This window comes from Panthera onca, chromosome B3 (assembly GCF_046562875.1).
Source record: "Panthera onca isolate mPanOnc1 chromosome B3, mPanOnc1 haplotype 2, whole genome shotgun sequence".
Taxonomy (NCBI): Eukaryota; Metazoa; Chordata; class Mammalia; order Carnivora; family Felidae; genus Panthera; species Panthera onca.
The window spans coordinates 103,479,641-103,490,805 of record NC_138344.1 but is presented as its reverse complement, the minus strand read 5'-3'; the positions used below and the strand labels follow the sequence as shown (position 1 = coordinate 103,490,805).

At 39.9% G+C, this 11,165-nt stretch overlaps 1 long non-coding RNA gene across 3 annotated transcripts; it reads left to right on the top strand.

Moving 5' to 3' along the window:
- Window positions 1-2,400: 2,400 nt before the first annotated feature.
- LOC132669899 (uncharacterized) lies at window positions 2,401-8,782 on the top strand. Of its 3 annotated transcripts, none has more exons than XR_009606270.3 (3): window positions 2,401-4,651; window positions 5,571-5,701; window positions 6,231-8,782. It is a non-coding gene; the product is annotated as an uncharacterized LOC132669899 (long non-coding RNA). The 3 variants fall into 3 exon arrangements; XR_009606268.3 differs by having other exon boundaries at window positions 5,571-7,746; window positions 8,044-8,782; XR_009606269.3 differs by having other exon boundaries at window positions 5,571-6,515; window positions 7,483-8,781.
- The last annotated feature ends 2,383 nt before the right edge of the window (window positions 8,783-11,165 follow it).

The window sequence follows — 11,165 nt, the reverse complement described above, 5'->3', positions numbered from 1 at the left end:
CCCCAAATATTTCTGTTTGGGGATTGTGTATTGTTGTTATGTATTTTTCCCCCTTCGGATTGTTTTCTTTCTATGAGGCCGTGTCCTTGTCCCAAGAAGCCCCCTGGACTGGTAACTAACTCCCTAATCTGTCTGCATCCTGGTTTTATTAGGTGGAGGGCATCAAGTGATAATGTACGACTTTTTTTTTCCTTTTTTTTAAAACCTAGACAGGTTTGTTTTTCTAACTGTCAGCAGTGTTTTGGCTATTTTGAGAATGTAGGACAGGGTTAAGGATTAGTACCAGCATTCTCTTTTCTGTGTATCAGAGCCGCTTAGCAGTAATTAATCAGGACATTAGGTTTTGTACTCTTGGTTCAGGTCATTTGCCTATGAGCTGCTCGAGCCTTTTACAAAGGCATACTGCATATGTTTCTGGGTACCTTTTTGAGAGAAGATTTAAATTGGCCAGATGAATAATACTTTGTTACAAGTGTTTTGCCCTAGGCAAAAAGGTTTTCTTCATATTATCATAGCCTGAAGCTGCAATGCTCAAGCTTGATGTGACTGGTGTTATTCTGTCACATGGCAATGATGTAAGAACAGGCCTCTCTGTGTCAGACAAATCTGGATTTAGGGGAATTATAGCAGATGTTGCAAAATGGCAACAGTTTAGCAAGTTCCTTTTATCCCACTGTTGGGAGGCCGGACTACTAAGTGTACTAGACAGAAAAGAATGTTTTCTTTGATCCTTTACACTCTAGGGTAGGGACTTCCCCAGTTAGAGAACATCGTTAATGATATAGTTATACAGTCACTGATGGATCAGAATACAGAATTAAGGGTAGGATTTCTTCTTCTTCTTCTTCTTCTTCTTCTTCTTCTTCTTCTTTTAGTATTTGTTTTGATTGAGCTTAGTATTTGTGGTCATTTACATTATAAGCTTCAGAAACCCTCTAAGGTTTTATTCTTAGTAAAGAAAGCCTAATTCGGTAGAATAAACTGAATAACAATAACAAAAACTAAGCTGCACAAAAAATATTTTAACCTTGGCAACCCTATTCACTCACAGCTATTATGTACAGCTAAATTATACGAATTCTAAAAAGGAGAAATGTAGAAAATATAAGTAGATATTTTAATTCTCACATTCTAATAAGTATTAATGAATATATTCAACCACACTGAATACCGAGGTAATACTGCATTGCTACTGTTCAATGCAAGTCTTCGTTTCTTAAAAGAAAAAGCTATTTTCAAAAGCTTTGGATTTCAGGGATCTCGATTCTTTTATATTATATTCCTATAAAATTAATTCATACACATGATCAAGGTGAGTAGGTAGATGATAATGATATGGTGAAAAGAACAATCAGAAAACACATTCCTTGATGGAAGTGACGCCAGGTTTGACTTATGGGAAGTGTGTTGGTTGTTGCTTCTGTTCATTTCTAGGACTATCTCTGAGTCTCTAGAACCTTCTTTTGGAAATGCAGTGTTAAATATCACTACAGCATGTTGTCCATAGAACTTTATAACATGCCTGCAAAAGACAGCACGTGCATGCGGGACCACAGGAAATAATTTCCCACCAGGTAAAGCTTTCCAATGATTATTTAAAACCCGCATGAGCATAATAAATTTGCTGTTGTTTATGCAAATGTTTATTGATCATTTCCATTGGAGCACTGGACGGTGAAATGTATGCAAACATTTAGACAAGTTCTTTAACAGGCTTCTATCTTTTCAGAGTATTTTAAATATTTTGAAAGTATTTTTATTTGCAAATTGTGATCGCTGCTGGGAGCCCCCGAAGTAATTAGGGTATCCTAATTTTTCAAACCGTTTGCAATGAAACGAAGAAAAGAATGAATGTAAGGTATGTTTAAAGAGCACCAATGTAGGTAGCCGTTACGTCTCACGTTCTTTTGGAAGGTATCAAAGGTAAAGACAAACACAAAAGCAGTCAGAGAGAAGACTGTCAGTAATGCCACATCATCCTTTGTAACATACTATCTGTAGCTGTATTTGATTATCTTTGTGCATTTCACCTACTTTACCACTGTGTGACCTGGAGAAAGGATTTGCTTCCACAGCGCAGAGAGTATTGGGGAAGATACTGGGTTTTGTCACTTGAATAATAGATATGATATGGAAATGGACTATAATTCCATAGATTGGCGTCCTTTTTTTTTTTTTTTTTTTTTTTTTCAACGTTTTATTTATTTTTGGGACAGAGAGAGACAGAGCATGAACGGGGGAGGGGCAGAGAGAGAGGGAGACACAGAATCGGAAACAGGCTCCAGGCTCCGAGCCGTCAGCCCAGAGCCTGACGCGGGGCTCGAACTCACGGACCGCGAGATCGTGACCTGGCTGAAGTCGGACGCTTAACCGACTGCGCCACCCAGGCGCCCCTGGCGTCCTTTAATAAGATAGACATATGTTCTCAAAATAAATATGCTAGAAATAAGGGCGAAACTCACATTTTAAAAATTCCAAAATCACATTTTATTTCAACATAAAATTTGGTACCTCTGTCTTACTAAGAGCTTTAAAAATGGGAACTTCCTTAAAGGCTGCTCAACTCTAACTTTGGATTTGAGATTACATGATAAAACTCACACATTTATTGGACATCATTCATCTAAACCCCTGACTGAATCCTTTCCTGTGATTTAAATTAACCTCTTCATCACCCAAAGCCAGGTCAGTAACACATTTTCTATTTGGTTACAAAGACAGCCATAATGATTGGGTTTATTACTGTACTACATATATTGGTATTTCTGCAGACATTAGAAGTGGGGAAAAAAGACAGTGGTTTTGTGAAACCTGCTCTGTTTAAGAGTCTGCGGGACTGCCAAAAATGTTCCCAGTGAAAGGTTTCTGGGGTTTTCCCCTCCTTTTTTCCTTGCGGTGTCTTTCCCAGATGTCTCAACAAACAGAAAACACGTATCCTTTTCAGAAATCCCGATACAACTCTCAACCATCCCGGCTGTAGACATAATTCCCGCATACACGTAGCTCCATCTAAGAACAGTTTGGAAAAGTTTGCAGCATCTGTCGTTCCACTGCTGAAATAATTCACAGCCAGAGTAGGAAATGCAAACAATCCTTTTTCATATTTGCATACTCGGAATTTGGCTTTTTGATTCATGATTGTTCCCATTAGCTTTGAAAATTCACGTTTCTGTCTAGTTGCAGGTTTTGCTTGAGTGAGCTCAAATTACGCTCTTGACTCAAATATTATTACAAGTGTAAATACTTTGGAGATGTCAGTGTCTGCCACTGATTTGGGGGTATTTGTTTTATTGATTTTCATCTGGCGAGTTTAAAATATGAGCAAACTTTTCATGGAGGGTTTGGGGGCATTTGTTTGAACACTCCTGGAGTAATTGGAAATGCAACAATTGTTTAAAAAGTGGCATTGTCCATGAAAAGATTTAGTGAGGGATGAAGAAATTTCTTGAACCTAAAGACCTAATCTGGTGATCCAATTCTCCCCACTGTGTCCATTCCCGTGAAACTCCATTTACTTGCCCCTAGCCTCCACTAGCGCCCCGCGTCCTACCTAGCCAATCCTCTAGGCTTCCCACATTGTCTCCTCTTTTGTCTTTTCAGTCCAAACAGAAGAACAACAGATAGGGTTCTGAAGGGCAGGGTGCATCAGGAGCTGCAGGAGAATGGCTGAGATGAGGGTCAGAGTCCTGCCCTTACTGCCAACAGTTACTAGGGTTTGTGCTGCCCGGCTGAACAGTGTTCAAAGGCTTTGCTGGGCTTTGTTCCACTGTGTAGGGATTAGGCCTGGCGGTCTGAGAATTTGCCTTCTAATTAAAAAGGATAAAAGATAGAAGTAGCATTAGACTAAAACAGAGCAGTGATACTTCACAGGCTGATTTTTTTTTAAAGTCACAAGACCACGCCAGAAGTTGTCAGGATATTTTATTTCCTTAGTATTCCACTCAGATTAAAGAGGGAAAACTTTGGAAACTCTTCCCAGCTGTTTGCGGGGCACATGGAAGTCTAATTGCGTCTGAAATATCTGCTGTTTACAGTGAGACCATTCGGTGGGGGATTTGCAGTCCGCACTGGAGAATGAAGGCTGCCCCCAGAGCCACCTTCCTCTTTTTCAAACGCTGGCAAGAAACTCATTCTAGCAAAAGTGGATTCTGCTTTTCACTTCGTCCCAGTGTGCCTTGCTCTCAAGCCTTCCAAGGCCTACCCTACCTATTCTCTTTTCAAGGATCAATCGCTCCTTTCATCTCCTTGCAGCTGTAGACACTATCTTAACCAGGTGTGAAATGCAATTAAGAAATAATTCGGACCTCACAGTCTTTTTTAAAATTCTTAATAGCGATGTGATGGAGGGCCATTTTTGATCTTTCACAGCAGAGCGCTATGTGTTGTGACAGTAAATGTGATTCCGTGCCTAGATTTTGTTAAGAGAGAAGCCATCCGCAGACTCAGGGGCAGACAGGCAAGCATCAAAACAGATGATGATGCACCATCCTAACACGCGCTGGCCTGCCGTCCAGTGCGGCCCTTCTTGCCGCCTAGAAAGAACTGTGTGCTGACTGACACTTGTTGACTTGAAGGAGCGGCTGAGAGTGATTTGCTAAGTACTCCAGAGGCTGGTTCTACCCACTCTACCGCAGGAAGGAATGAATCCGAGGTGAGAGTTTCTGTTAGAAATGCTGATGAGATTATATAAATTAGTTGAGATGGGCTATTTTTTTTTGGGGGGGGGGAGGGAGGAAAGAGTTTTGTGGAGGACTTCAGAGCTTTCAAAGCCACTGAGCTCAGATTGCATACAAGTATAAAGGAATGCTCCCTCGTTCCCACAGAGCTCATGTTACGTCATGAAGCCAAGGGACTGTGAATTTCTTATTTTCCACTTTTCTTATTTTTGTTTTCAGTCTGCTCAGCATAAACAAGTAAAGCCCCCTGGGTGAAGGGATATTTTTAAAGCATGAGATTACGATGAGATTCATCTGTATGTTTCAGAGACACACACAAATATGCTCATGTTCACTTTCTCAAAAAATCCATATATATCCATATATATATATATATATATATATATATATACACACACATACACACATACATATATATATATATATATATATATATATATATATATTATTGATTCATTTTATCAAATTGAGCAAGTTACCAATTGACTACATTGGGCATAAATGGCAACATGGAAACCTTGGCAAGGACACAGAGCTATCTCACCACCTAGCGTATAAATTTTGGGGCTAAGTCTATAAATGATGTAAATGCTGTGTTTGTCATACGACAGAACCCACCAGTATTTCTAATTTCCTAAACTTTAGCTTTTTTTTTTTCTTTGAAAGCCCAAATGGAATTAATATGTCAGTGGCTATATTTTTTAAAAAGTGTGTGAATTATATTATGTAACCATACAAAATATTTAAGAAACAAGGCTTGTGAAATAATCCATATCGATTTCCATCATCAGCTTTGTGTAAAAGAATAAAAAGGTTCTCTCCGGTTCTGAGTTTGGGGACAGCCATGGTAATTTATGTTAAGTTTCAGTCCCTTCTTTTATTTTTGTCTTTTAGAGATGACCATTCCCCCTGCTGATTTTCCAAATGTAGCAAAGCTGGGTCTGCTAGTTCCACTCTAAAGAAAATAAAGATAATAATCTGATTTAGACATTGAAGAACATCGGTATGAATGACAACAGTAGTAGGTAACAGTGAGTCAACATTTTCCTTTCCAGTCCCAGCTTCTCTTTAGCATTTAAAATATGTCAGCCGGTCGTACAAAGCCAAACCATTTTGAGAATGTAATTCACAATATTTTGGCTTCTATTTTTCACCAGCTTCTGAGTAATATATTGTACAAGAAAGAGGTCTTTGTTGTGTTTATAATACATGTATAACCTGGTGGGAAGCCGAATAAAAAATGTATATTATTTGCATAACTTGAACTAAAGAACCTAATGCATTATTGGGTCTTGAATGTCTTAAATTTAAGTGAGCTGGCTTAAGAGTAATATTACTCTATTACTGTTCTGTAATTCATATAATGAAATCACACGGCTAAAAAAAATTTAAGGTTTTAACAATGATAAGTGGAACCTGATTTTTGAACTCCTTTTTAATGAAAACAGTAATTTATAAACTGGCACATGTGTGCCCCTTTTTGTTTGCTGACAATAAAAGGCTGTTGAATTTGTATCCTTTCATCTGCTCTCCCCTCCGCGCGTGTGAGAGAAGCCCATTTAGCCTCATGGCGCAGGCACCAAGGACTAACCACCTCCTGGAAAATCAAGGGATCTGCTTCCCAGGCACAACCATTGGAATGTCTGGATCCCCGTGCAACTTTCTGTGTGCTGACAACCACCCCACCCCAACCTGTGTCTCCTTCAAGTCCACCATATGAGTCATTTGAGCAAGTTGTGGTGACTGAAGTTCCAAAGCTCTCCAACTTTGCACCATACATAGAAAAGGAGAAGAGACTTCGCTTCACATGGGTGGTATAGTCATCTTTCAATCTTATGGGTGAGCGATGTCTGCCTTTAGTAGAAACATAAACCCATAGCAGTGCACCCTGCCCAACTCAGGAAATGTGCCTCTGCTTTCAAAATAGCTGAAGTTACTTAATATTTGTATATAGAGAGAACAAGTTCTTAAATGCTTCTAATGGCACCATCATAGAAGTTCACCTTGCTTGCCTGGCCGAATGCTCTGACTTAGAGCTCAAGAGAGATGATTCTTATCTATCTATATTTGGAAATAAAGGCCATACTGTATAACCAGAGGTTGGAATGCTCCCTTCTTCCCAAACCAAATACATAGGATTAGTATATATATTAGCTATTTCACTTCACAATTACTAAAATATTTCTTGAAAGGACCTAGGAATGACTAAATTAGTGCGCTAATAAATAGAATGAAAAATAAAGGCAGTGATCAAATGTACAAAAGCAAAAAGAAATTGTTTAAAAAGAAGACACTACATAGTTGGGACACATACTACCTGTTATCAAATACAAATGCCAAATACTAACTGCATTGCCTTTTATTAATTTGATTTAAAATGTTTCAAAATTTTAAAACTGCTCATATGGGGCCAGGAAAGTATTCTTGCTTAGTGTACTTTCTCCTACAGTTGATGTAGTTGGTCTCCTTCCTGAGAATACAACACTACGGGCATAGCTGTCCTCATACTTAACTGTAATCTAAATGGCTTTGTTGAGAATGCGATAACTAATTATTTTTAATCTTAATATTAAAAAGCAAGGTCTGTAACAGACCAGCTCAATTGGAATATCCTTTCAAGAGATTAGAACCATCACACTAGTTCTACAAATGGCATCCTAAAAATCCTTCTGGTGGGCTTTCTGCTTTTTGTTTCTGGAAGGAGAGAAATGGGGGAGGGGAACGTTTGGAGAGGAGACGTTGGCTTGAAAAATAGACTTGGATGAACTGCAGGCTCTGAAAACAGATTTCTTTATCTGCAAGCCAGGTTGGAGAGCATCCCCAGACTGCTATTCTGAGCCACCTCGCCCAGTCGAGAAGCCTGCCATCTCTCGGATGGCTTATGAGCTGGATGCTTTTTCACCTGCATGTCTCTGGACTTTTTTCAGCCTTAGGTCTCTCCTAAGCAGGAAAATTCTAATTTTGCCAACCTGCGTTTTGGTGATATGGACTACCATCTACCTGTGTGGAGCTGAGATCATAGAACTCCTATGACTGGCGATACAATTTGGATTGGAACCAAGGTCATAAGGTAACTAGCCAGTGCTTTATCCTCTCAGCCAAGCCCTTGATAAGGGCCATTCTTTGATGTTGAGAATGATAGTTGGCTTTTTCAGAACTTATATCCAAAACAGTAATACATAATGCATTTGCTTTCATCGTACAGCTGCTGATACATGGTTGAAGGTTAATTTAAAGATTACTTAATGAGAAGAGCTACTTTAAATCAATCAAATGCTTTAGAAAGCAAAAATGATCCTAACAAAAAATACAAGTTGCAAGCAAAGAAGCCTACAGTTTTCAACTTCTTCCCAATCATTCATTACAGGTCTTCTTTTAATACAAGCCAGCGGCTGGCTGGTTGAATCCCTCTCGCTAATGGTGCCTCTTTCTCCATGGCTGCATCATGGTAAAATTATTTACAGTAGACAGCGCCCCTCCTACGAGGTGTAAAGACTATGTATGATTGCTGTATGGAACGATCGTATCTACTATATTGGTAATAAGGGATTCCACCTGGCACCTAACTGCAACAAAAAAGCTGTTCATTTTTCCCCACATCCTTTGGTTCTGAAGATCGTGTCTCTTCTGTGCTTACATGAGCAGCATAAACATGGGACACACACACATTTGCTTCTCACTGGTTTGTGTTAGATGCTCTACTAGGGCAAATGCTGCCGACAATATCCATGACTTCTGCAGTTTTCCCTTAATAAAATCGCTACTCCCTCTGAGCTGAAGAATCATTAATCTGATTCTTTCTTGTTTTTCTTGTGACATCTGGTTTTGTCGAGCTCATCCTGACTGGATTTCAGAAGATGTTAGGAAGAGAACTAACAGGAAAATGGGGGTGGGGAGAGACAAAGCAACAGCGATCTGACGGCTACAGTTATTAGGAAGTGGTAGGTGGGGAGTCTGGGTGGCTCAGTCAGGTGAGCATCCGACTTCGGCTCAGGTCATGATCTCACGGTTCATGAGTTCGAGCCCTGTGTCAGGCCCTGTGCTGACAGCTCAGAGTCTGGAGCCTGCTTTGGATCTGTGTCTCCCTCTCTCTCTGCCCCTCTCCCACTCCCACTCTGGCTCTCCAAAATGAATAAACATTAAAAAAAATTTTTTTAAATACTAAGTAGTAGGTTACATCAAAATGAATGCCAAATCTATACCAAAATCAGAGTTGAAAAAAATCTAGTTTCCTCTTTTAAAAAGAGGGCAGACACACTGTTTAACTTTCTTCCAATTTTTTCATTATTGAAAAACAAATGCCATGAAAATGAGTTAGGTTTTCTTGGCCTTTGTAAATCCAGGATGCTCCTGACCCATTCTGTTTGTAAGTAGATAGTAATACAACTAATAATAACAATAACTACCCTTCGTGAGTGCTTGCTGTGTACCAACTCATTTAATCCTCCTATCATCTCCATCTTCCTAAACAGAAACCTGAGGCTCAGAGAGCCTAAGTACCTCAGTCAAGGTCACACAGCTGGAGTTAAAGCAGCTATGACTTGCACCTAGTAGTTGGTTTGAAAGCCCTTTACTTTTAACTACTCTGCTGTGAACAACCACTGATCTATGGAAAGGAAAGGTAGGAAAGTCCTGCATCCTCTTTTTTTTTTTTTTTAATTAAATGTGTGCTTTTAAACAGCACAGACTATAGAGCCCAACTGCCTACTTTTAAGTCTTTTACTGGTTATGTGATGTAGGGCGACTTCACCTTTCTGTGACAGTTTGCCTCGTCTGAAAAATGGGAACAATCATAATAGTATGGTCTGTCACAGTGTGTTGGTAGGATTAGATGAACTGCCAGGCAAAACCTCTTAGAACAGCACCTTCTTTGACGTGGTCAACACTTAAGAAGCGTCCTATTTTCTTTTGTTGGTGTTAAGTAACCCACGGGTGATTTTCTTAAGCCTTATCCATGTACTCTTCTGTGACATTGATGCCCCATTCTGTTCACTCAGCCAGGATATGTCAGGACATATGTCTGCTGTCACCAAATAACTCCGTGACCAAATAGCCCTTCCACTAGCAATCAAAAGAAAATAGAGGGCCTCGGGGCATCTGGGTGGCTCAGTCAGTTAACTGTCAGACTTCGGCTCAGTTCATCATCTAGCGGTTCATGAGTTCGAGCCTCGCGTAGGGCTTTGTGCTGACAGCTCGGAGCCAGGAGCCTGTTTTCGGATTCTGGGTCTCCCTCTCTCTCTCTGCCCCTCCCCCACCCCCCCTCTCCCCTTCAAAAATAAATAAACATTAAAAAAATTTACAAAAAAGGAAAAGAAAACAGAGGTCTCCTTTCCTTTATCAGAGCTCTTAATCAGAATTTTATATATATAGTTCTTGGGAAGGAACAAAATGTTTGGGTTCAAGAAAGTATTGACTAGGGGCACCTGGGTGGCTCAGCCGGGTAAGCGTCTGGCTCTTGATATTGGGTCTGGTCATGATCTCACAGTCATGAGATCGAGCCCCGAGTCAGGCTTGGTGCTCAGTGTGGAGCCGGCTTGGGATTCTCTCTCTCCCCTCTCTGCCCTGACCCCTCTCATGTGCACGCGCGTGCTCTCTCTCTCAAAGGAAATATTTTTTTAAAAGAGAGGATTGATTATAATTGAGTACACTTTTAAAATCAAAATGCAAAACTCAAAAACAGTTTAAAATTAGCTCAGAAACTAAAAAAAAAATTGGAAGTATGCTATTGACATCATTAAATACAAAGTCAAACTCTCACAACTTACACATTGGAGCATTCAATAACTCGTAAACGTGCTTGGCACTGGAGTACCCGGCCAACTGCAAGTACGTGCATACATTCTCTGGACTTCACTATGTGTTTCTGACTGTGATGTTAATGGCTCCTTTGAAGAGGTTAAAAGCATATTGAGAGCAGCAATCGATGCAACTGTATTTATATGTTGTAATTTTCTCAAATATTAGGATACACCTTAATCAGAAATGCATGCACCAGATTACAAGATAAAGGACACTTGTCACACTAATAAATATTGCTTATCGTCTTTGATTTCAACCCAGTGGCAATGATTTTTCTAGCATAGCACACACAGTGATTATCTTAATATTCTAATGCTAAATAAGAGTATATTCATAGATGTCTTTAGAGAAATTTGAGCAAAATTTTCAGAAACCCTTCGCCTAAATTGCTGCTTATTTAAATTGCCGCGTTTTTATTTCAATGGTTTTTGGCCACACTGAAGCCATGGCCGGTTTCCCTGGGAAGTCAACAGAAGTTTGGCAGGTGCATAGAGCTCTCGGCAGGGCAGAGAGCAAGAGGAGACGGGAGCTCAGAAGGTCATTGTAAAATTTTGGACACCTTTCTGCGGCTTTCATAACTCAAACCCAAAACAGTGCTTGGGGAAAGATGGAATTGGGGTGAATTTTGATTTGGGAGTTGGAGGTTCTGGTAGTTCTCTTTGGCTAAGATCTTGTAACACGGGGAGAGAG